The 26,551-nt window shown below is 29.8% G+C and overlaps 3 long non-coding RNA genes across 3 annotated transcripts; all 3 read right to left on the bottom strand.

Annotated features, from left to right (window-relative positions):
* Positions 1 to 3,979: 3,979 nt before the first annotated feature.
* On the bottom strand, positions 3,980 to 5,313 carry LOC128997257 (uncharacterized). The gene is made up of 3 exons (XR_008491113.1): positions 5,208 to 5,313; positions 4,637 to 4,696; positions 3,980 to 4,075 (listed from the first exon to the last, which is right to left on the bottom strand). It is a non-coding gene; the product is annotated as an uncharacterized LOC128997257 (long non-coding RNA).
* Positions 5,314 to 11,598: 6,285 nt separating this feature from the next.
* LOC128997258 (uncharacterized) lies at positions 11,599 to 13,077 on the bottom strand. Its single transcript, XR_008491114.1, has 3 exons — positions 12,973 to 13,077; positions 12,288 to 12,347; positions 11,599 to 11,694 (listed from the first exon to the last, which is right to left on the bottom strand). It is a non-coding gene; the product is annotated as an uncharacterized LOC128997258 (long non-coding RNA).
* An 8,687-nt stretch (positions 13,078 to 21,764) lies between these two features.
* LOC128996117 (uncharacterized) lies at positions 21,765 to 24,207 on the bottom strand. The gene is made up of 3 exons (XR_008491021.1): positions 24,094 to 24,207; positions 22,439 to 22,504; positions 21,765 to 21,871 (listed from the first exon to the last, which is right to left on the bottom strand). It is a non-coding gene; the product is annotated as an uncharacterized LOC128996117 (long non-coding RNA).
* Between the last annotated feature and the right edge of the window lie 2,344 nt (positions 24,208 to 26,551).

The raw sequence follows: 26,551 nt of genomic DNA, 5'->3' as shown, positions 1-26,551 counted from the left end.
TAGCAATGCCATTGCCACATGCTTCCCCTATGACGATTTAATAAAAGGTTACCCAAATAAAATTGATTTTTACGGATTTTTCCCATGGAGTATAGAGAAAGAAATATTGAAAAGTAAAAAGTGAGAATGTTTACAGTTTACATGGATACCAGGTGTTTTTGGTAGCCAACTACACAACACTCAATTACAAATCAAATTGATGCATTGGACAGTAGGGGCATTTACGTTGTTTTAGTGGTATCAGGGGGGAGTATTAAATCTTTGGAGTATTAAATACCGCTGGAGTATGCTTATCACATTCTTTCAATTTAAATTGTATATTTTGTAACTTATTCATTTATTAAATAAATAAAAAAAAACTTTAGGTTACTAGTAAACACACCTAAATTAACCACTTAGGTTTAAATATTAAAAAGCCAAACCAAGTTAGGTACGCACATAATTGAACAGTGGTGAGGTACTATTCCATTTTGTAAGACATACTAAAGATATGAATGCCTTTAATCTTGACGTTAGATTTAAAATTCCCATATTAATTTTATGGGGAAAAATAAACCATCATAGTTTCGTATTTATAGATATATTTTGGTCTAATTTGGGAAAATTATAACTAATTATATAAACATTTTTTTCAAAAACACTTTTTACATTCCCCGCAGCAGCAGTCCTTGGTATTCGTTAAATCTTATGTTATTTAAATTGGAAATACAAATTTCTTGTTTATGGAAAATGAGGAAAATCAAATCAGCCAAATTGAAGTCTGCAGGTTAGCTTCGGTAGCGGGTATTTATCATTAGTTTGATCATAACTAATTCTTTTCAATTTTGTTTTTTTTTTCAGGAAGATAATGTGTTTTATTAACATGCTTATTGATGTTACATACCAAACCTATCAAGGTTAGTAAATATATATTCTATCATGTGCGGTTGGGTATATAATGCAATAGTTTTGAGAATGATTTTTTTCTACCGTTTATACAGTATATAAGTTATCTTGAAATATACAGGGTGTCCCGGAACTCTCTACCAATATTTTACGGCATTGATCCTGGGTAAGAAACGTACCTAAATATCATATTTAAATTGTCCGGAAGTCCTTAGTTACTCACACAGCCGCCATTTTGTTTTTTCAATTATTATAATTTATTTTCTAAAGAATGGTTAAACATACGATATGGAAACTTTGCACAAACATTTATGACAACTAGACTGCCTAGTTACAAAAAATTATCACGATTTTTCAAATTCATAAAACAAACTGGCGGCCATTTAAAATTTTCTTTCTTAAATAACTCAAAAACCATTGATTTAACAAAAATTTTAAATGGCTGCCATTATGTTTTATGAATTTGAATAATCGTGATAATTTTTTGGTAGCTTTGTCTAGTTGTCATAAATGTTTGTGCAAAGTTTCCATTTCGTATGTTTAACCATTCTTTATAAAAAAATTTATAACTGGAAAAAACAAAGTGGCGGCTGTGTGAGTAACTAAGGACTTCCGGACAGTTTAAATATGATATTTAGTTATGTTTCTTACCCAGGAGCAATGCCCTAACATATTGGTAGAGAGTTCCGTGACACTCTGTATATTCATGATATTACAATGTCAATGACAAATAATGGAATAACATTGACAATGGAGTAACATGTAAAAGTAATACAAACTTTAATTTTGTTATGTAGAGTGGATCCTATATTGGCGTCAGCATGATTAATTAGAAACACAACCGAATTTGTGAAACACATGATTTTGTTACCAATGGTTTTTGATGCAACCCAAATAACAAATGCATAGTCCCTGTTTACTAACAAAAGAATCTCATAAGCTGGTAGCTCTAAATCTTTTGCATCATTTCAGATTATTTGATATACAAGCTAGCAAAGTTTTTAACACGGTTTAGTGCTACAGAGAATTTATTTTGAATAAGATTTAAAATTTAATTCTTTTAAATACAACCATTTCAGAAAAATCTCTTAAGGTATGTGGAAAAAATTATTGTTGACTTAATAATCTTTACATTTTATAAAACCTGTAGTATTTATTAGGTATTGAAGCCACACCCAAAGACTTGATTGCAATCATTGATCGGTATAAAATAGATAATTTACTTTTAATTCATTCCTCAACTAAACACCTCTTTCAACTTGTGAAAACACGACATTGATTTTTTTTTTCACAATGAATACTAAATTACACTAAACCTTGTAGACAGCAAAAGCCGATCACCGATGAAGTAGGGAGGCTGGGCCTCCAACGTACGAGCAGGTTTCCTTCATAATTATCTGTATCTGTAATTTGGGTTGCGAAAAAAACACCCAGTATAAAGAAATGAACGACCCAATACTGTGAGGAACCTAACCAGATGTGTAAACACTAATTTTTCTACACCGAACAAACATGGAATTTGATACAATAACGTTCATTAGTAGGGTCATTGACAATGAGTGTTGCGTTCTGGCATAGACTAACCAGTTCTAGTAAGTTTACTTTATTTGGAGTGAATTGTTCCAGATCCCTTTTGATATTATATTGAATACTCAGTAAAAAAAGACATTCCACGGTCTTTAGAGAAAATAAATTATTTACAACGAGGTGAAAACGTGAGCAACAACAAAACATATATTTGGATTTAGGAATTTATAAACCAAAATTATGTGTTGAAATAAATTTGAAATTCAAAGTAAACTAGTTTACTACTTCATCATTTTGTAATTTACCATTAATCGACCTGAATAGTCAAATTGTAGATAAGTTTACTTGCTCTCTTGCAAATGCTCCAGCTTAAAAAAAATAATGTATTGGTACTTTATGCTGTTTTTAAATGCAAATTTTTAGATTTTTGTGTTTTCTGTTTGGTATCACAGTAATGGTTTGAATCAGTTAAGATGGCAAAGTTTTAAACAGAATAGTAAATAAGCGGCACAAATACAAGTGACTTTATATAATAAATTTTATCACATTAGACTCGATTTTATAGTACAATTTTTTTCAATAAAACAAAAACTGCTGGAATCTATATGTATCCAGGGTTTATAATGTTATATTTACAAAGAAATTGAAGGCCACCGAGTCATGTTCGGCATCCTGACACAGTATAGTTTTATTGGCGTGAAAAAGTACAAAAAGTAAAATAGTCTGAAAACTGTCATTCCGACTAAGGTAAATGTCACTTGTATAATAATATGTGGCTTTAAATACCCTGTTATATAAATGGTGTAGTTAAGGAACGAATAAATGGAAGCTCAATGATTACTGCAGTAAAACCTTAAGAAAGAGAGTTATACTCGGATATCTCTCTCATTTGTATTATAATGGAGATTTTGGTTTGGACTTTTGCAAATCAGATTTAGAGCGTGTTGAAAAAATAACTATAAATATCAGAGTAAAAAATGGACTAATTGACATTAAATTGAATAAGGAAAGTTTACGTTTACCGTGATTTTCGAGATATTATTTTACTGACGAAAACCCAAATGCTTTAGCAAATTTTAAACCCAAATTTTAATAGCCATGAAAATGACGCAATGAAATAGATACAGCAAAGTGCTGTATAGTTTTAGGATTGTGCATAGAAATTAAATGTTAAATAGCTCACCTCGTCTTGAAAAAGTAAAAGCGAAACAATATTATCGTACACAAACTAAAAAATACACAATAAAGAGATATAATTAGCTGAAAAATAAATAATGTATTCATTACTATTTTTCCTTAACCAAGCAATATAGGTGAACAAATCTTAACACGAGAATTTAATTAACAAAAATAAAATGGTTTTAATTTTATCTTTTTCTATCAATGAAATCATGATAAATATAATAAACGTTTGCTTAATGTTAACTCCAGTTAAAAAAATATTTTAATTTTAAAACCAGAACCTTATCTAGAATGTTATTAGGTACGTAAAAACTTATGTCATAATTTTTTTACGTATATGTTTCTAGTATTTAACAACTAAGGTTCTCTAAGGTTTCAATAAACATTCAAAGATTTTTTTATATAGTTTAATAATCTCTTATAGAATGATGTACATCATAAGCTTTGGAGTAGTCACTTTTTCTTTTTCATCGTCCTCCTTCTGTGAACAAAAAGAACATGTCTCATATTATTATATTGTCTAAAATATCTTTCGCCTATCCATAATATTACAACAGATACGAGTTTTTGAATTTAGTTTCCCACACAAGCTGCAGAGATAACTTCTTGACATTGCAGGTATTTAACGCAGCTAAGTTATTGAGTCATGACAATCGGACGACTTATTTTACTAAAAGAAAACAATATAATTTCACATGACTCTGTTGTTACGATATGAAACATGATACACAATTAGATTGAACTAAACTGAAAATTAACCTAACTATAAAGGTTAATTGTAAGTTTATCTGTATTTACATTTCTTGTCTATACAAAACACTAAAGTTTAAATTGTTGTGTAAACGTAATATTTCAATAAAGAATAGAACTTACTGGATTACACAAGAGAAACAACTGATACGCTATTAATGTATGAAATAAATTTTATTATAAATCAATCCGTCTTAAAGCTGTTGTGTTAAAGTTGAAATTTAATTATAAAAAAAGATTATATACACTTTGTGTTTGTAATAATGCAATGCAAATAAACCATAATACTTACTGTGCACACTTTTAGATTACTTTTTCTTGCCGTCAATGATGCCCCCTCTAGCAAGGACACCTAAAAATAAATGATTTATTCTCGTGTTTGCAAATTCAATAAAGACCTAAAAAATTTTACAACGACAGTTGGATCGTCCCTTAAGGGTGCCAATTTTGAAAAGAAATAGGAAAAAGCGGATAAGCTATTCGTAATTAGGACTGTCCCTTTATGCTGTATTCAAATCATTATATTATTTAAATCATAATAATATTTTAAATCATAATATAAAAACAAATCAATTCCTCACATCAATATACTAGGTTAAAATGTGTTTATCAATTGAAGATTCAATTCAATAGCTATATTATCAGTTATGGTTTATATCTTAAAACTGAAACTTTACACTCTAATGTACCTTACACTCCAAAGAAGTAATATAAAACTGAAAGATTATTCCATAACTCCAAATAAAACCACTCCTTTTGAAATTATAACCTATATTATTTTATTACCATCTATTTCATAGTTTAAAACTGTAAATGTATTCTGCAAACATCAACATAACATCTTATTGTATCGCTAACAATACCTTCCATGAAGACAGCTGCGATGACAGCGGCGACAACGAAACTTTGGATGGCAGACATTGCTAATGATTTGCTGAAAAATATTAGAAAAGTGTAAACATAAAAAAACAGTTTGGCACCATAGTAACTTTTACTATGATATAGACAAGATTTATTTATCTATAACTATACTTATTTAATACGCAAGCAGCTTTTTGTGATAATCACTTCTCCGATACTACTGAACCGATTTACATGTTATTGGTGTCATTAGAAAGAGCGTAAACGTGAAGTTGTGCAGGAAGCTTTCTTTTTAGGGATATATTTAGAGAGTGAAGCCCTGGGGCCCTTTAATGTTTCTAATTTCTCGATAAAATTAACATGGAAACAAAACTCGTCGTGAAACTCCAGCTCTTGTCAGAAAATAAAAGTAAAAGGAGAACATATGTTAATTGTAAACAGTCAATATGTTTGCTAATTTAACAGTCTGCTAAAAACATTTACTAAATTAGTTGAAATGAAATATTTACTATTTTAATTTGGGTTAGCGTATATATTATATAGAAAAAAGCGAGAGAGTCTGGATTGATATACTAAAAAGAAAACTGAATTAACACTGTGCTGAATTTCTTGGTAATCATTGAAAGAGCCGATTTGCAAACTATGGAAACATAGAAAAGCAAGAGAACATCACCAAGGATGAAAAAAAACTATATTATTTGAAAGTGTATATGCTTCTAGAAATGTACCCATTTTTGTTATTAGAAAATATTAACTGAATTTCTTTGAAGCCATCCAATTAAACAATGGTATTTACGAGGGACCACAAGGGAATAGTATATTAATTTTAAACACATATACTAATATAATACAGCTTAAGTTTCAGATGTTTTGGTATGTATTTGGTAGTATTTATCACTTTTGGTAACCTTAATTATTACTTTTGTTTATACAGTTAAGTTGTGATTTTTTAAAAAGATTACATAGTTAAATTATTTATAAGTCGTAAATGAAAGTTAACAAATGAAACAATTGTACGTACAGCATCATATCGAGATATGTGTTAGAATTTCAGAATTTTATCAGTATAGTTATCCTGTTATCGAGTACTTGTATTACCTATTCTAGGCATAGACTTATCATACTCACCAGTTGTTGGCTTCTGTGGATCATACACGGCAGATCTCTTTTATAGGACTGAAACTCTTTGTGACGAAAATTTTATTTACTGAGTGTTGCATTTCACAATTGAATTTCCACGTTTCTCAAACAATGATACAGCGAAAACTACATTCCACTAAACACAAAGCTTTTATAATGAGGGATTCTAGTGTAATTTCAGTTGTTTTATTTCGTTTTGAATTTTGGTGCCTTTATTTATTTTCGATCTTAGGTTTTTATTTATATACCAAGCATAAAACAATAACTCTTAATATCACAACAAAACGAACACGGTATAATTTGGGAACTCTGAGAATTTTACAGCGGTTTATTCAATGGGGTTTTTATGTTACGTATATGATTAAAATCTTTCATTACTATGATCTGACTAACATTTGTCAGCTATAAGATCATTAGCTAAGGAAAACTATAATTTATTCAATTTACAACAGCTAATTTAAAACCAAGGATTTCATTAAGAGTACAAAAATATAAAATGTAAAGATATCATATTTGTAAGCTAAAATTCCGTATTCATTTCAGAGGGTTATTGAATGCACCATAAATTATAGCTTTATTAAAATACCAAAATACAATATAATACTAAATAACTAGATAGCGTATTAAACAAAATGTTGGTAGTTGATTGTTCAAATTTTTCAATTGCCATAACCAAACTTGTACAGTCAACGTAAACTATAATTTTAAATAGAAAGCCTAGCCCCAAAGTATGCTATTAGTTTGGAAATGTTCCAAACAGTTATTAAATAATATGACTATAATAAAGACATCAACAAATTTATCACTTTAAACACATGGTCCCAAGTATGTAATGACTCAATTCTACTCTTGTCATTAAACATACCATTGAAACGTCTTTTAGTGGCTTAAGTAGCACAATAATTATTCGCAGCACTAAGACTAATAACACTTACATGATGCATAACAAATTAAAATTTCGGGTTTTTCCAACTACTAATATATGTAATATACTTTAAGGCCAACCCACAACCATTAAAACCTTATTAAAAATCTTTTATAGTAAGCTCCGTCAACGTTAAATATTGGGGAAACCTACTTTTGCTGTAAAATATTAAGTGCTGTAGCAAAACCAGATGTTAACGAAAGGAATGCTTTACTAAATATTATAATATACGTACGATATTATTAGTACTCCATAGTAGCAAAGTACTATATAATTTTAGGATTGTGCAAAGAAGTGAAATTTTAAATAACTCACCGCGTCTTAAAGATGGAAAAACTAAACTATATTATCGTACACAAACTAAAAAACACTATAAAGAAATATGATTAGCTGAAAAAAATAATGTATTCATTACTCATTTTCCTTAACCAAGCAATATAGGAGAACAAATCTTAACATGAGATTTTAATTTACAAAAATTAAATGATTTCAATTTTTCTTTTTTTTATCAATGAAATCATGATAAATTCAATAAACAATTGCTTAATGTTACCTCCATTTCAAAAACAAAGATTTAAATTTAATAATCAGAACCTTCTCTATAATTTATAAGTTACGTAAAACTTAAACCATTATGTTTTTACTTATATGTTTCTAGTATTGAACAACTAAGGTTCTATAAGGTTTTAATTAACTTTCAAGCTTTAATTTATAAAGTTTAATGATTTATTATAGAATAAGGTACATCATAAGCTTCGGAGTAGTCTTTTCTTCTTTTTCATCGTCCTCCTTCTGTGAACGAAAAGAACAAATGTCTCATATTATTAACTAAATTCCACATATTGTTTTATAAAATTTGAATACAATAACAAATCTAATATTGTCCAAAATATCTTTCGGCTATCTATATTTTTACAGTTTATGTTTATGTCAATTTGTCATTGTTTCTTCAACTGTTTAATTTTGCAATGACCTAAACTAGAACTTTAAATAGAAAGCCTAGCCCAATAAATGCTATTAGTTTAGAAATGTTACTAACAGTAATGAAGAATATTACTATAATGAGGAGCATATTATTAAAGTGTTCGATAAATCTCGCACTTTTAAACACATGGTCCCGAATACGTTATGAACCTGCACTTAGACTTATCACACGAACATAATGCATAAAAAATTCCAATTTGTTTATCTTAATTACAAGTTTATCCAAAGTGTAAACGATAGTTTTGAATTGTCTAGATACACGTAAAGTGTTAAAAACAAATTCTTCCCAAAGACTTCATCCTTTTAACATTTAAAGTTTAAAACATTGACAAAAGATTAGCATTAAAATTAAATTCATTGACTTCATAACAGGTATTGTTTGTAACTTTCAAAATGGTTAATTACTTAACTAGTTTTCATTGATTTAAAATCCAACATAATTAATTAGTTTCCATTTTTAAAATGATTACAACACATATTTTGGTTTGTTTATTGTTTCCTTGTGTTACATATTTATGTACAATATGTAAAATTTAAAATGTTTTTATTTGCATTTTGCAAGGAATTTTATTTTATATTTCTGTAACCTATTCCATTTAGTTATAACTAGAGTTATTAGAATCGAGGTCAATATTTTATTTTATTGTAAGCAATCCAGTCCTTTGAATTTTCATTTTCAATACGCTCACCTGTAGAATTTGAACTTTGATCGGGATGCCCCCCCCCCTGACCGACTAGATAGTGAGCAGCATCAGGTTAGATGTGCCTTGGACCGCTCGTGTCGGGATAACATTCTCTTTTTGTACTCTTATACTCTTGTATAGTTTATGCCTCCAAATTCAGTGTAATTATTGTGATTGTCTCAACACCCTGTCCACCACATCATAAAGACTAACAAAAATGATAGAGAGCCCTCACTTCACAGCGACATCTCAGTTTGGAACTCTCTACTCATGATTTGGTTGTACAGATATTTTTAAATGGTCCTTCGGATACTAAAAATTACTCACAAACATTTAACACCTTATTTATTGTTTCTTGGCTTGTTTGTTGTTTGGCTGCTCAGCAACTTTCTTGTAAGGCGTGGTAATTGATGATAAATGTATTACCTATATCACCTGTTCTATGGGACCTGCTATGTGAGTAATAAATATCACATTGGCTTGCCTGTCCGATTAGTAAAAGGGATAACAAGTATGATTAGGCTTTTGCCGGTTAGGTATGACGGACTTTGTGTGAAAACCTTTTTACGTTTCGTCAAAAAACTTAATTTGTAGTTGGTGACCTTGAAATATTGATTATTTTTGAGTGATGTTAAAACCATGAACAAATCATATAATACGTAATTCAAGAAAATTTAGATTTTGCCATAATTTTAAGTGATGTATTTTACTTAAAAACCTTAAAGGTCCATATTATTATCGTTTCGATAAAAGTACGATATGGAAGTAAAAATATACATAGGTATATAACGTTTTTACTTTTATATTTTAGTTCCAATTGTTCTTCTTACTTAACTCTTATAGTAATTAATTGAACATTTTATGTTTATAAATAAAAAATTCTCTCGGTCCTTGTAATGAAAAAGTTGCAGTAAACGTTGATACATCGCAATGGATTAAGGAAGTACAATATCTTGAGAAAGATAAATAAAATGTAAGTTTTCGCTGCCGAGGGTGTTGGTCATTAGTAACTGAAATGAAACACATTACTCAAAGATATTCCTCGTTGCGAGAGTGTGGTTTGCACTTTATTCTCGTTTGTTACATGACAATTACTAAGAATTCTCTTGAGCTCATTTAGTTGTAGACTTACAAGGAGTTTTTATTTTACCCAACCCCATTCGTACAGTCACAATAGTAACCTCAACCTTTTGCAGATTGTATCATGTCTATGCTATGTAATCAGGCATTTAGGTATTCCAAAACAGTATACATACATTGTTTTTTGGAAAAAGTTATACAATATTTGATTTAACTAATAATGTTTTATCAATTTTTGCAACACACAACAGGTTCACGGCGTAAGTAAATATAATTTTATGGAGTGATAGGAGCCCTTATAAGGATGCTACATTTACGAAAAGTAGATACGTTATGTTTTCAGAGTTTGTTTATTTAATATTTAAAGGTCACTGAAACACATTAAATCTAGGAATAGTGCAAATGCAAATAAGTCATTAATTTTAATACTTTTTTAGTTCAATATAGAGTAACTGCAAGTAATTCATTTTAATAGATCTTGTGTATTTTTACTATTTCTAACTACTCATATTTGGGAAAGTGTAAATATGTTTACCAGTAGTGATAATTGTTTATTATTCCAACAATGCTATTAAACAGCTCACAATAGAAATGGTCGACAAAATAAAATCAGCTGTTATGAGAGCCTTGCCTGAATTAGACCTTCATCCCTCTGTAGCTCGCAAATGGTTAAGAATATCAAAAGATACTCCAGAATAAAAAAAGTCTTTTAACTTACGTAGTTTTAAGTACATTTTAATTTACTTAAAACTAAATGATTCTAACATAAAAACTTAAGTTTACCATCATACTATCAAATTCCGGCAATTTAAAAACCTTTTATTTACTATTTTTAAAACCAATGGCATTTTCATTATACAAAGTGTGATGTAATATTTATAGGTTACAAGATCCCAATGCAGGCAAAAATAAAAATACACCCTATATTTAAAAAATTATATTGAATAAAAAGTTGATTAATATTGCTCTTAAAACGTATGTCTGAATTTAAATGAATGATTGCATGAAAGTTAACGTACAGTTTACATCTTTTAAAGACCAAAGGCACAACCATTAGTTACTTATTTAATATCTTTAATCGTAAGCTCCGTTAAAGTTCAATATTGGAGAATCCTACTTTACCGAAAGGAATGGTTTACTGGATATTATAAGTTTACGTACGATGTTTTTAGTACTCCATACCAGCAAAGTACCGTATAATTTTAGGATTGTGCTCAGAAGTGAAATTTTGAATAGCTCACCCCATCTTGAAGATGAAAAAACTAAACAATATTATCATAAACAAACCAAAAAACACTCTAAAGAAAAAAATTTGCTCAAAAACTAAATAATGTATTCATCTTAACAAGAGATATTAACCGACAAAAATGAAACGGTTTAAATTTTTGTTCTACCAATGAAACCATGAGAAATATAATAAACAATTGCCTAATGTTAACTCTAGTTTAAAAACTATGATTTTAATTTGAAAATCAAAACCTTCTATAGAAGATTATTAGGTACGTAAAACTTATGACATTATTTTTTACCTATATGTTTCTAGTATTTGACAACTAAGGTTTTCAAAGGTTTTAATGAACATTCAAGCATTTATTTATATAGTTTAATAATCTCTTAAGGAATTATGTACATCATAAGCTTTGGAGTAGTCCCTTCTTCTTTTTCATCGTCCTCCTTCTGTGAACGAAAAGAACAATTGTCTCATATTATTAACTGAATACATTATATTGTCTTATAAAAGTTAAATACAATAACAAAACTAATATTGTCTAAAATATCTTTCGCCTATCCATAATGTTACAACAGATACGAGTTTATGAATTTAGTTTTTAAACACAAGCTGCAGTGATAACTACTTGACATTGAAGGTATTTAACGTATCAAAGTTAATAAAAGTTATTAAAGTCATGAAAATCGAACGATTTATATTACTAAAAGAAAACAATATCATTTCACATGACTCTGTTGTTATTAAATCAATATGAAACATGATACTAAATTATATTAAACTAAACTCAAAATTAACCCAACTATAGATGATGGTTTTTTCTAGTTTAAATTGTTGTGTAAACGTAATATTTCAAGAAAGAATAGATCTTACTGGATTACATAAGAAAAACAACGGATAAGCTATTCATGTATGAAATAAACGTTAATATAAATCCATTTGTCTTGAAGCTGTATGTTAAAGTTGAAATTTAATTATAAAAAAGTGTTTATACACACTTTGTTTTTGTAATAATGCAATGCAAATAAACAATAATACTTACTGTGCACTTGTTTATATTACTTTTTCTTGCCGTCTATGATGCCCCCTCTAGCAAGGACACCTAAAAATAAATTATAAAACTTCATGTCAGCAAATTCAATGATGACTAAAAAATATTACAATGACAGTTGGATCGTCCCTTAAGGTTGCCAATTTTGAAAAAAATAGAAAACATCGGATAACCTAGTCGCAATTAGAACTGTCTCTTTATGCTGTATTCAAATCATTATGTTATTTTAATCATAATATAAAAAACCGATCAATTTCCGTCATCAACATACGATGTTTAAATGTGTTTATCAATTGAAGGTATAATTCAATAGCTATATTATCAATAATCGTTTATATCTTTATATCTTTATTTTCATAAAATTCATAACTATTGTTTCATAACTAACCTATTGTGGCTACATAGTTTTGCAATTAATATGAATCTGCTATTTACTGTCACAACTGTTCTTTGAATGTAAAAATCATAATATGATCATCTGACTGTTTTGGACTGTTTTGTAAATGTTGTATTTTATTTTACTGTAGTTCTTTCTTAATACAAAAGTGTTTCAATGTTACAATCTCTTCTTTTAATTAACTTATTTTGTGTTAGTATATTTATATTAGGCACAAGCCTTACCATATATGTATTTTGCACACATCAACATAACATCTTATTGTATCGCTAACAATACCTTCCATGAAGACAGCTGCGATGACAGCGGCGACAACGAAACTTTGGATGGCAGACATTGCTGATGATTTACTGAAAAATATTAGAAATGTGTAAACATAAAAAACAGTTTGGCACCCAACGCTTAGTTTAAATTTACTATTATATAGCAAAGATTAATTTTTCTATATCTATGCTTATTTAATACGCACTCAGCTTTTTGTGACAATCACTCCTCCGATACTACTGAACCGATTGACATGTTATTGGTGTCATTGGAAAGAGCGTAAACGTCAAGATGTGCAGGAAACTTTCTTTTAGGGAAATATTTAGAAAATGAGGCCCTGGGGTCCTTTAAAGTTTCGAATTTCTCCATAAGATTAACATGGAAAGAAAATTTGTTATAAAACTCCAGCTCTTGTCAGAAATTAAAATTAAAAGAAGAACATATGTTAATTGTAAATAGTCAATATGTTTGCTAATTTAACAGTCTGCTAAAAACATTTACTAAATTGGATGAAATGAAATATTTACTATTTTAATTTGGGTTAGCGTAAATATTACAATAGAAATAAGCGGGAGAGTCTGGATTGATATTCTAAAAAGAAAACTGAATTAACACTGCCCTGAATTTCTTAGTAATCATTGAAAAAGCCGATTTGCAAACTATGGAAACATAAGAAAAGCAAGAGAACACCACCAAGGATAAGATATAAGAATTAAAAAAAAACTAAATTATTTGAAAGTATGTATGCTTCTAGAAATGTACCCATTTTTGTCATTTGAAAATATTTACTGAATTTCTTTGAAGCCATCCGATTAAACAATTATATTTACGAGGGACCACAAATTAATAGTATATTTAATTTAAGAAAATACACTAACATAATACAACTTAAGTTATTAATGCTTTGGTATGTATTTTGTAGTATTTATCACTTCTCGTAACCTTAATTTTTACTTTTGTTTATGCAGTGGAGTTGAGATTTTTTTTAAAGATTACATAGTTAAATGTGTCGTAAATGAAAGTTGACAAATCAAACAGTTACACGTACACCATCATACCACGACATAAGTTAGAATTTCAGAATGTTATCAGTATAGTTATCCTGTTATCGAGTGCTTGTATTAGCTATTCTAGTCATAGACTTATCATACTCACCAGTTGTTGGCTTCTGTGGAACATACTCGGCAGATCTCTTTTATAGGACTGAAACTCTTTGTGACGAAACTTTTATTTACTGAGTGTTGCATTTCACAATTGAATTTCCACGTTTCTCAAACAATGATACAGCGAAAACTACATTCCACTTAACACAAAGCTATTATCATGAGGGATTCTAGTGTTATTTCAGTAGTTTTATTTCGTCTTGAATTTTGGTACTCTTATTTATTTTCCATCTTAGGTTTTTATTTATATAACAAGCATAAAACAATAACTTTAAATATCACAACAAAACGAACACGGTATAATTTGGATACTCTGAGAATTACACAGAGGTTATTCAATGGTTTTTTATATTATGTATATAATTAAAATCTGTCATTTCTAAGATCTGACTAATATTTGTCAGCTCTAAGATCATTAGCTAGCGAAAACAATAATTTATTCAATTTACACCAGCTAATTTAAAACCTAGGATTTCATTAAGAGTACAAAAATATAAAATGTAGAGATGTATCTGTAAGCTAAAATTCCGTGTTCATTTCACAGGGGTATTGAATGCACCATAAATTATAGCTTTAGTTAAGTACCAATAAACAACATAATACTAATTACCTAGATAGCGTATTAAACAAAATTTTGGTAGTGGTTTTTTTCAAATCTTTCAATTGCAATAACCAAAATTTTACAGTCAACGTAAGCTCAAATGTAAAATAGAAATCCTATCCCAAATGTATGCTATTAGTTTTGAAATGTTTCTAACAGTTATAAAAATATATGACTATGATAAAAGCATATTTTAAAATATCGACAAATCTCGCCCTTTAAACACATCGTCTCAAGTTTGTAACGACTCACTTCTACTCTTGTCATTAAACATATCATTTGAAGCGTCTTTTAATTGCTTAAGGAACACAATAGTTGTTCGCAGCACTAAGAATTATCACACGAACATAATGCATAAAAATTACAATTTCGGTTTTCTTAACTACTAATATTTCCAAAGTGTTCGACAAATTCTATCTTTTAAAGGTCAAACAACAACCATTATACCTTATTAATTATCTTGTATAGTAAGCTCCGTTAACGTTATATATTGGAGAAACCTACTTTTGCTGTAAAATATTAAGTGCATCATCAAAACAGGATGTTAACTAAATGAATGCTTTACTAAATATTATCATTTACGTACGTTATTTTTAGTACTCCATAGAAGCAAAGTACTATATAATTTTAGGATTGTGCACAGAAGTGAAATTTTAAATAACTCACCGCGTCTTAAAGATGGAAAAACTAAACAATATTATCGTACACAAACTAAAAAACACTATAAAGAAATATAATTAGCTGAAAAAATAATGTATTCATTACTTATTTTCCTTAACCAAGCAATATAGGTGAACAAATCTTAACATGAGATTTTAATTTAAAAAAATTAAATTGTTTAAATTTTTCTGTTTTCTACCAATGAAATCTTGACAATTGCTTAATGGTTACCCCGTTTCAAAAACAAAGATTTAAATTTAATAATCAGAACCTTCTCTATAATTTATAAGTTTCGTAAAACTTATACTATTATCTTTTTACTTATACTTTTCTAGTATTTAACAACTAAGGTTCTCTAAGGTTTTAATTAACTTTCAAGCATTTATTTATATAGTTTAATGATCTAATATATAATAAGGTACATCATAAGCATCGGAGTAGTCCCTTCTTCTTTTTCATCGCCCCTCCTTCTGTGAAAGAAAAGAACAAATGTCTCATATTATTGGCTAAATTCCACATATTGTTTTATAAAATTTGATTACAATAACAAATCTAATATTGTCTAAAATATCTTTCGGCTATCTATATTTTTACAGTTTATGTTTATGTGAATTCGTCATTGTTTCTTCAACTGTTTGATTTTGCAATGACCTTAACTAGAACTTTAATTAGAAAGCCTAGCCCAATAAATGCTATTAGTTTAGCAATGTCACTAACAGTAATAAAATAATAAATCTCGCACTTTTAAACACATGGTCCCAAATATGTAATGACTCACTTCTACTCTTGTCATGAAACATACCATTGAAACGTCTTTTAGTGGTTTAATACCACGATAATTATTCGCAGCACTAAGACTTATCTCACAAACATAATGCATAGAAAATTACAATTTTGGTTACGTTAATTGCTAGTATATTCAAAGTGTTAACGATAGTTTAGAATTATCTAGATACACGTAACGTGTTAAAAACACATTCTTCCCAAAGACCTTTCAAAATCCTTAACATTCTTTTAACATCCTTTCAACGTCCTTTTAACATTTTAAGTTTAAAACATTAGCAAAACATTAGCCTTAAAATTAAATTCATTGACTTCCTACCTAGAATTTTTCGTATTAAACATAACAACTAAAATTTAATTGTGCTTTAAATGTTATTCAGTCAGGAAAATGTGAAACTGTTATGCTTCAACGCAACATTAAGCATGAACAAAGTTTAAAAAATATTTTCACATAATGTGTTTTCCTAATAATAAATAGTGCACGATCACCAACAAATTTTGATTACAGGATTTAATCAGTGACTAAATAACACTAATTAAATAACTCCAGGATTACTTAAGTATTACACAATCTTAAAATAATAGAGTACAGGAAAAATTCTAGTATACTTATTATTACTTCACCATCTTCATATAATTGTGATAAAAACTTGTGAGAGTGTTATGTCATTTGTAGGCTCAGCTTGACAAGGCAAACAATTTTTTCATAAAAGGTATTATTATATTTGTAACTTTAAAATGGTTTAGTACTTAACTAGTTTTCATTGATTTAAAATTCAACTTAATTAATTAGTTTCTATTTGTAAAAGGATTACAACCCATATTTTGGGTTGGTTATTGTTTCCTTGTGTTAGATATTTAAGTACAATTTGTAAAATTTAAAATGTTTTTATTTGCACATTGTAAGGTATTTTATTTTATATTTCTGTAACCTAATCTATTTAGTTATTACTAGAGTTATTAGAATCGAGGTCAAGATTTTATTTTATTGTAAGCAATCCAGTCCTTTGATTTTTCATTTTCAATACGCCCACTTGAAGAATTTGAACTTTGATCGGGATGTTCCCCTCCCCTGACCGACTAGATAGTGAGCAGCGTCGGGTTAGGCGTGTCTTGGACCGCTCGTGTCGTGATAATATTCTCTTTTTGTACTCTTATACTCTTGTATAGTTTATGCCTCTAAATTCAGTGTAATTATTGTGATTGTCTTAAAACCCCGTCCGCCACATCATGAAGAATACCAAAATGATAGAGGGCCCTCACTTCACAGCGACATCTCAGTTTGGAACTCTCTACTCATGATTTGGTTGTACAGGTATTTTTAAATGGTCCTTCGGTTGCAAAAAATTACTCACAAATATTAAACGCCTTGTTTATTGTTTCTTGGCTTGTTTGTTGTTTGGCTGCTCAGCAACTTTCTTGTAAGGTGTGGTAATTGATGATAAATGTATTACCTATATCACCTGTTCTATGGGACCTGCTATGTGAGTAATAAATATCGCATTGGCTTGCCTGTCCTATTTGTAAGAGGGATTACAAGTATGATAAGGTTTTTGCCGGTTAGGTATGAAGGAATTTGTGAGAAGACCTATTTACGTTTCTTAAAAAAAACTGAATTTGTATAAAGTTACTTTGAACTAATAATTTTTTTTGAGTGATGTAAAAACCAAGAACAAATCATATAATACGTGATACAAGAAAATGTAGATTTTTTCGTAATTTTAAATAATGGATTTGACCTAAAAACTTTAAAGGTCCCGATTATTATAGTTCTGATAAAAGTATAATATAGAAGTAAAAATATACATAGGTATATAACGTTTTTACTTATATATTTTAGTTCCAATTCTTTCATCTTACTTAATTCTTATAATAATTAATTGAACATTTTATGTTTATAAAGAAAGTCTATGAAAAAAATATCTCTCGGTCCTTATTATGAAAAAGTTACAATAAACTTTAATACATTGCAATGAAGTAAGAAAGTACAATATCTTGAGAAAGATAATAAAATGTAGGTTTTCGCTTTTGAAAGTGCTGGTCATTAGTAACTGAAATGAAACACATTACTCAAAGATATTCCTCGTTACGATAATGTGGTTTATACTTTATTCTCGTTTGTAACATGAAAATTAAATACTAAGAATTCACTTGAGCTCATTTAGTTGTAGACTTACAAGGAGTTTTTATTTTACCCAACCCCATTCGTACTGTCACAATAGTCAACCTTATTCTTTTAAACATTTACGGTGGTTATGTAAATGCTAAGCCATTAGGTATTTATAGGATGTAAAACATTATGTATGCATTGGTTATTTTGTAACGAGTTATTTTTCCTAGGGGGGTAAATATTTGCTATTTGGCCGCGCACCGATTGTTGAGGTAGGCAAGCGGCGGCGGCGAACCTGGCTAGCGCCCTTTGACCCGGCTTATCAGTTCGGATAAGCTTGGGTATCCTGGGACTGCTGGACAGCGGAGAACGGACATTCGAGTCGTGGATCCCGTGCAGTAGAGAGCGAGCGTGTGTCTAGTGAGACGTCCAGTGGTGTACGTGACAGTGGTGTCGGAGTATGCTGGTGGTGTGATCGCGCCGAGTGTTCGTGTTAAGTTGGGTACTGACCCACTTGTGGTGAGTGGACGACTTGATATTATTAGTTTGATAATATTAATATCTGGTTTTATTGCGAGAGTTAGAGTTGTAACCGTGCTGGTCAAAGCCTGACGGTAGTTAGGATTTATATTAGTCAGGAATAATATTAAAGTGTATTCCTGACGGTTCTGGGCAGGTGCTAGAGCGCAAATAATATAATTTAATTGACTGTAGTAGATATTATTTTGCGTTGTACCTAGGGTTAGTTATATTACTAATAACTCTGAGGCCCGACAGACCTAGGCTGCACGATTTAGCGTGCGTAGTTGGAAGCACGAGGCCAGTAGGCTAGTAGCTAGTTTTATTAGCCTATTAACAGAAGCCCGGCTAAGCAATATAACGTTGATATAGTAGCAGTAGTGGTTGTAGCAGTAGGGTTGGTATTGATTAATCATTTAATTATTTTAATTTAACCTGAACAGCTTGCTTAGTAATCCAACACGTTAGCTTGGTAGCTTGGATAGCGGAGTACCAGCTATCAGATAATATATTTATCTAGTGTTTGGAACGTATTTAATATTTATTTATCTGCTACTAAGTAGCTCAATATTTTAATAGTGCAATTGCCATTTAGTCTTGCTTGTTTGGCTTGGTATTTATTGAGACCAGCTACTAGTGGTGTAGTCACTCTACCTATAGTGTACTGGTATATTATTATGTGGTACGATTATTGAGTGAACTGTTTGATTCTTAGCTTGGGCATTAGAGTTGTGTATTGGATTATAGTGGCCTAGTAGACCCCGCCTGGTGATAACACGCGTTGTGGTTTTTATTGGCAAGTCGTCGTATAACTCACCGTGTTTTAGGCACTCTGGGCTTAACTATTGGATAGTTAGGACGAAGCCCGAGTTGCGTAGTCAGCAACGACCCCCTAGGAGTGTGGAGAATCGGCGTAGGTCTGGTAGTGATTATTGCACGTTTGTTGTGGTGACTTGTTTTTGACTTGTTCACAGTGCCCGTGTATGAGCCAGTCCTATACCGGTTAGACCCGGCTATTGGCCTAGTGGTTTCCCTGACCTTATCGCAGACCCTGGAACTTTACCCAGCCATTGTAGGCTGAGCTATCCCCGGCAAACGGTTGCGACTGCACTTTTAATATTATATTTTTCCAGTGCAGAAAATCTCGTCGCAATTTGAATAGGTAATAATATAATGATTCAAATAATAATGATTTATAAAAATTTTTTGCAACAAACATTTTCAATGCGCAAGTAAAAAATTTTTATGGAAAGGAAGGGACCCTTATAAGGATGCTACATTTACGAAAAGTAATTACGTTATGCTTTCAGAGTTTGTTGATCTAATATTGAAAGCTCATTTGCCTAGTAACAGTAGTGTAATAGTAGTAATAGTATGTTGTTTTTAAATCAACGGTAGGTTTAAAAGGTAATTGCTTGTTAAATCACTTAAACGGGTCTACGTATTCTTTGAAAAATCTATCTTTGTATTAATTTAATGTAAGATTTTTAATTCACTTGAAAATTTACTAAAACAGTTAAGAGGCCACCATGCCCAAAACAAGCCATTCAAAATAGAGTTAGTTTCATAGCCCACAGATCCTAGAAAACTTATGTGATTAGTAAAGTTTAGTTTGGAATCTGTATTAAAAACTATTTCAATTATACACTTTCAACTACTTTTCTCATTACTATTGCATAATACAAACAACAGTTTGTATATAATTTGTATTAAATGAAACATACTATTCGTCGAAACTTCCATTTTGTGAATATCATGCTGTCAGTATCACTTCTTAATACAAGAAATGCAAATAAGTTTTTAATTTAAATACAGTACTAGTTCAATATAGAGTAACTGCAAGTAATTCATTATAATAGATCTTGTGTATTTTTACTATTTCTAACTATTCATAATTGGGAAAGTGTTAATATGTTTACCAGAAGTGATAATTGTTTATTATTCCAAAAATGCTATTGAACAGCTCACAATGTTCGACAGAATAAAAACAGCTGTTATAAGGGTCTTGCCTGACTTGAAACTTTATCCCTCTGTAGCTCGCAAATGGTTAAGTATATCAAAAGATACTCAAGAATAAAAAAGTATTAAATTTTAATTTATTTAATCTATAAGGCATTCTATTATAAAAACAAAAGTTGACTGTCACAAAAATCAAATGCCGGCAATTTAAAAACCTTTTATTTACTATTTATAAAGCCAAGGAAAATTTCAAGATTTAAAGTATGATGTATATTTATAGTTTACAAGATCCAAATGCAGGCAAAAATAAAAATAAACCCAATATGTAAAAAATTATACTGAATAAAAAGTTGATTATTATTGCTCTTAAAACGTATGTCTGAAATTAAATGTATGAAAGCATGAAAGTTTTAACGTACAGTTTACCTCTTTTAAAGACCAAACCACAACCATTATTACCTTATGTAATATCTTTTATAGTAAGCTCCGTCAACATTAAATATTGGAGAATCCTACTTTACTGTAAAATATTAAATGCTGTATCAAAACCAGACGTTAACGAAAATAATGCTTTACTGGATATTATAAGTTTACGTGCGATGTTTATAATACTCCATAGCAGCAAAGTAGTGTATAATATTATGATTGTGCTCAGAAGTGAAATTTTAAATAGGTCACCCCGTCTTGAAGAAGAAAAAACTAAACAATATTATCATAAACAAACCAAAAACACTCTAAAGAAAAAAAATTGCTCAAAAATTAAATAACGTATTCATTAAATCTTAACAAAAGATTTTAGCCTACAAAAATAAAATGGTTTAAATTTTTTTCAACCAATGAAATCATGAGAAATAAAATAAACAATTGCTTAATGTTAACTTTAGTTTAGATGTTTGATTTAAATTTGAAAATCAGAACCTCCTCTAGAATATTATTAGGTACGTAAAACTTATGTCATTATTTTTTACTTATATGTTTTTATAGTATTTAACAACTAAGGTTCTATAAGGTTTCAATTAACATTCAAGGATTTTTTTTATATAGTTTAATAATCTCTTATAGAATGATGTACATCATAAGCTTTGGAGTAGTCACTTCTTCTTTTTCATCGTCCTCCTTCTGTGAACGAAAAGAACATGTCTCATATTATTATATTGTCTAAAATATTTTTCGACTATCCATGTTGTTACAACAGATATAAGCTTTTTGATTTAGTTTCTAACACAAGCTGCAGAGATAAGTATTTGACATTGGAGGTATTTAACCCAGCTAAGTTATTGAGTCATGACAATCGGAAGACTTATATTACTAAAAGAAATCAATATCATTGCACATGACTCTGTCGTTATTAAATCGATATGAAACATGATACGCAATTAGATTAAACTAAGCTCAAAATTGACCTAACTATATATGTTAATTGTAAGCCTACCTGTATTTACATTTCTTATCCATACAAAACACTCCAGCTGAAATTGTTGTGTAAACGTAATATTTCAAGAAAGATTAGAACTTACTGGATTACACAAGAGAAACAACTAATAAGCTATTAATGTATGAAATAAAATTTAATATAAATCCATCTGTCTTAAAGCTGTTGTGTTAAAGTTGACATTAAATTATCAAAAAAGTGTATATGCACTTCGTGTTTGTAATAATGCAATGCAAATAAACCATAATACTTACTGTGCACACTTTTATATTATTTTTTCTTGCCCCCGATTAGAGCGCCTCCCCCTCTAGCAAGGACACCTGGAAATAAATTGTAAAACTTCGTGTCAGCAAATTCAATGATGACCTAAAAAGTGTTACAATGACAGTTGGATCGTCCCTTAAGGGTGTTAATTTTAAAAAGAAATAGGAGAAAGCCGATAAGCTATTCGTAATTAGAACTGTCTCTTTATGCTGTAAGTTTATTCAAATCGTTGTATTATTTAAATCATATTATTATTTAAATCATAATATAAAAAAAAATCAATTCCTCACATCAATATAAGGTACGATGTTTAAATGTTCAATTGACGATTCAATTCAATAGCAATATTATCAGCTAAGGTTTATATACTTAAAACTGAATCTTTACACTCTAATGCACCTTACACTCCAATAAAATAATATAAAAATAATAGTATATTTCGTACCTAGGGCCGAAAATGAGGTTTTGCTGGCTCGAGATAGTTTTTAAGTTCGAGACGAAGTCGAGAACAAAAATCGATCGAGAGCTGCAAAACCATTTCGGTTCGTGATACGAACGCTATTTTTCACCACACTATACCCTATTATCAGTATTCACCACTATAAAAATGCACACTGAAAGTCAACACTACAAATTTAAGGTTATGTGAAGAAATAATTTGGATATTTAGGCCTACTCAGGGGAGGTATAGAAGTGCCTACGAGGACAGCCTTGGACTTCTTATTAGCTGAAGTAACGCCATTACCGTAATAATACGGTCTTAGACAATCGGCCTCGGTGGTCTAGAGGTCAGCGTGCCGGGTTGATATGCTGAAGGTCCCGGTTTAAATCCCGCTGAAAGCACTAACTTTTTGTCCAAGATTTTTTCATTATCAGCAAGTTTGGTTCGGTTATGACGGATTAGTTTTATTATTAAGTCATTATAACATTTTAATTGAGCAATTTCTAGTTTTATTTAATAAACAGAATTATTTTTTATTACTAAACTTTTGTTATATTATTTCATTATCAGCAAGTCTGGTTAGTTCGGTTAGGTTATGATAGTTTAATTTTATATTTAAAAAAATATAAAATTGTATTTGAGGCATTTATAATTTTATTTTATGAACAGAACTATTTTTGCGATTAGTAAACCTTCATTGCCAAAGTGCTCTCTACTACAGCGCTGTTCACGGAGGAATTTTGAACTAATGTCTCATTCGTACCTCCCCTAAGTCAGACCCAATAATTTGAGGAATCAGCAAAAATAAAAATAAATAGTTGCCAGACAACGGTGACGATAACACAATTCTATTGAAATGCTATGGATTTTGATTTTGTATTTAAAATTCATTCATGTTTTAAGTAAGTAAGCGGGCAGCTGATTTTGCAGCCCTAGGGATGTAAAAACCTGCTCGGTCCCCAAAAAACGAAGACAGCTGGCATGGCCAGCAAAACGTAACTTTCAGCCACCACTTAATTAACATATGTAAATCCGCTAAAAACATCATAGTGTGGTGAAAAATATTTTTCAATAACTCCCAATAAAGCCGCTCCTTATGAAATTATAACCTATATTATTTTATTTTCATTAATTGTATAGTTTAAAACCATATATGTGATCTGCACACATCAACATAACATCTTAGTGTATCGCTAACAATACCTTCCATGAAGACAGCTGCGATGACAGCGGCGACAACGAAACTTTGGATGGCAGACATTGCTGATGATTTGCTGAAAAATATTAGAAATGTGTAAACATAAAAAAATAGTTTGGCACCCAACACGCAGCCTGTATTTTTAAATGTAATATGACATACTCGAAGACAAGATTTATTAATTTATATTCTATACTTATTTATTACGCAATTAGGTTTTTTGACACAATTACTCCTCCGAAACTACTAAACCGATTGACACGTTTTTGGTGTCAATGGAAAGAGCGTAGCGTGAAGCTGTGCAGGAATTTTCTTTTTAGGGAAATAATTAGAATGTAAGGCCCCAGGGCCCTTTAAAATTTCGTATTTTTCTCCATAACATTCTCCATAACATGGGAAACAAAATTTGTTAAAAAACTCCAACTGTTGTTATAAATTAAAAGTGAGAAGAAGAGCATATGTTAATTGTAAACAGTCAAAAAGTTTACTAATTTAACAGTTTGCTACAAACATTTACTAAGTTGGTTGAAGTGCAATATTTACTATTTGAATTTTGTCTGGTGTAAATATTACAATGCAAAAAAGCGAGAGAGCCTGGATTGAAATACTAAAATTAAAACTAAACACTGTGTTTAATTTCTTAGTAATCATCGAAAGAGCCGATTTGAAAACTATGAAAACATAGGAAAGTCATCGAACACCATCAAGGAGAAGAAATATAAATGATGTTTTCTTTTTTGTTGATTTACAATCGTTAGTAAGGAAAACCTAATGCGGCTATGAGTAGGGATTTTTTAGAAAACGCTAAAAAACAAGATCAGCTTTTGAAAAACTATAAGATATTTACAAGAAATGTCGATTATATCGATCTGTTATGTACATCTTCAGTATTTACATAATCTTTGAGTCGAATATTTTAAAGCCATCAGAAATTATAAATGTTATTCGTTTTAAAATAACGCCTGTAATACTACTTAGCAATTGTTCGAATTCTAGCAACAGGTACACTAGTCTTAACAAAACAGTTAGGTATCAAACGGTTATAGGTGCCATATATACGAAATTTCCTAAACGCTTTAACATATTATGATTACCGTAGGGGAAAATAGAACGCAAACCCTTTCATTATATAATCTTTAATTTTCTCGTTATGTTCAGATGTAAATATACACATTTTAATCACAACAAAAAACCTAAAGTACTCAAAAGTAAATATATGTTTATAGAAATGTACTCATTCGTTAGGTCATTAGTAAATATTTACTGAATTTCATTTAAGCCATCCTCAATTGTATTTACAAGAGAACACAAGGGAAGAGTATTATTTTTATTTTTAGCACATATACTATTATACAGCTTTAGTGAATAATGTTGTAGTATGTATTTGGTGGTATTTATCACTTTTGACTAAATTAAATATATTTTTTTTTTATACAGTTAAGTTGCTATTTTTAAAATGATTATATAGTTAAATTGTTTATTAATCGTAAATGCAAGTTGACAAATCAAACAGTTGTACAGCATCATATCACGACACAATTTAGAATTTCAGAATTTTATCAGTATAGTTATCCTGTTATAGATAACTTGTACTACCTATTCTAGTCATAGACTTATCATACTCACCAGTTGTTGGCTTCTGTGGAACATACTCGGCGGATCTCTTTTATAAGACAGAAACACATTGTGACGAAACTTTTGTTTACCGAGTATTGCATTTCACACATTGAACCAACATGTATATCCAACAATGCTTTATCAAAAACCACATTTCACTAAACAAGGTTTCATAATAAGGGATTCAGTGTTTCTATTCATTCTTGTTTTTTTCGTCGTGAATTGTTTGCTTTTGCTGTTTTCATCATATGTTCCTTTTTATACCAAGCATAAACCACTAACTCAAAAATATTACAACAAAGCTACTGTATTGTACATGGCGTTTGAATACTCTAAAAAGTATTGTTCGGTTCATCCAATGATTATAATTTCTAATTAGTTTTATTTTATAAATATAGAAATATCATTGGTAGTAGAAATTTAATTTCACAGGGGTATTGAATGCATCATAAATTATATCTTAAGTAAAAACCAATAAAAATATAATATTAATACGCTTATTTAAGAGAATGTTATTCAGTTCCTTTTTAACTATGCTTTATATACTTTTTCAACACAGTCTAAATATACTTTTTGAAAGTCCAGAACTAAAACGCGACTGGATAAAACGAAGGAAAGACTGGAAACTATAAATGTTGAACCAATATTTACGTTATTTCTTGTTCCTCTACTTTCAGTTGTAGTTTTTACACTATAACTTTCTTTTCTAAGGTTTTACTGCAGCCATCAATGATCTTATATTTGTTTCTTCACCATACTATTTGTTTGGAAATATAAAGAAAATAAAACATAAATATGCACAGTTTCCAAAATATTTTCCATTTCATTATGAACACTAAAACTATA

This window comes from Macrosteles quadrilineatus, unplaced genomic scaffold (genome assembly GCF_028750875.1).
Source record: "Macrosteles quadrilineatus isolate MER2022 unplaced genomic scaffold, UCM_ALF_1.0 Scaffold_6__1_contigs__length_79288215, whole genome shotgun sequence".
NCBI lineage: Eukaryota > Metazoa > Arthropoda > Insecta > Hemiptera > Cicadellidae > Macrosteles > Macrosteles quadrilineatus.
This window is presented reverse-complemented; position numbering and strand designations above follow the sequence as displayed.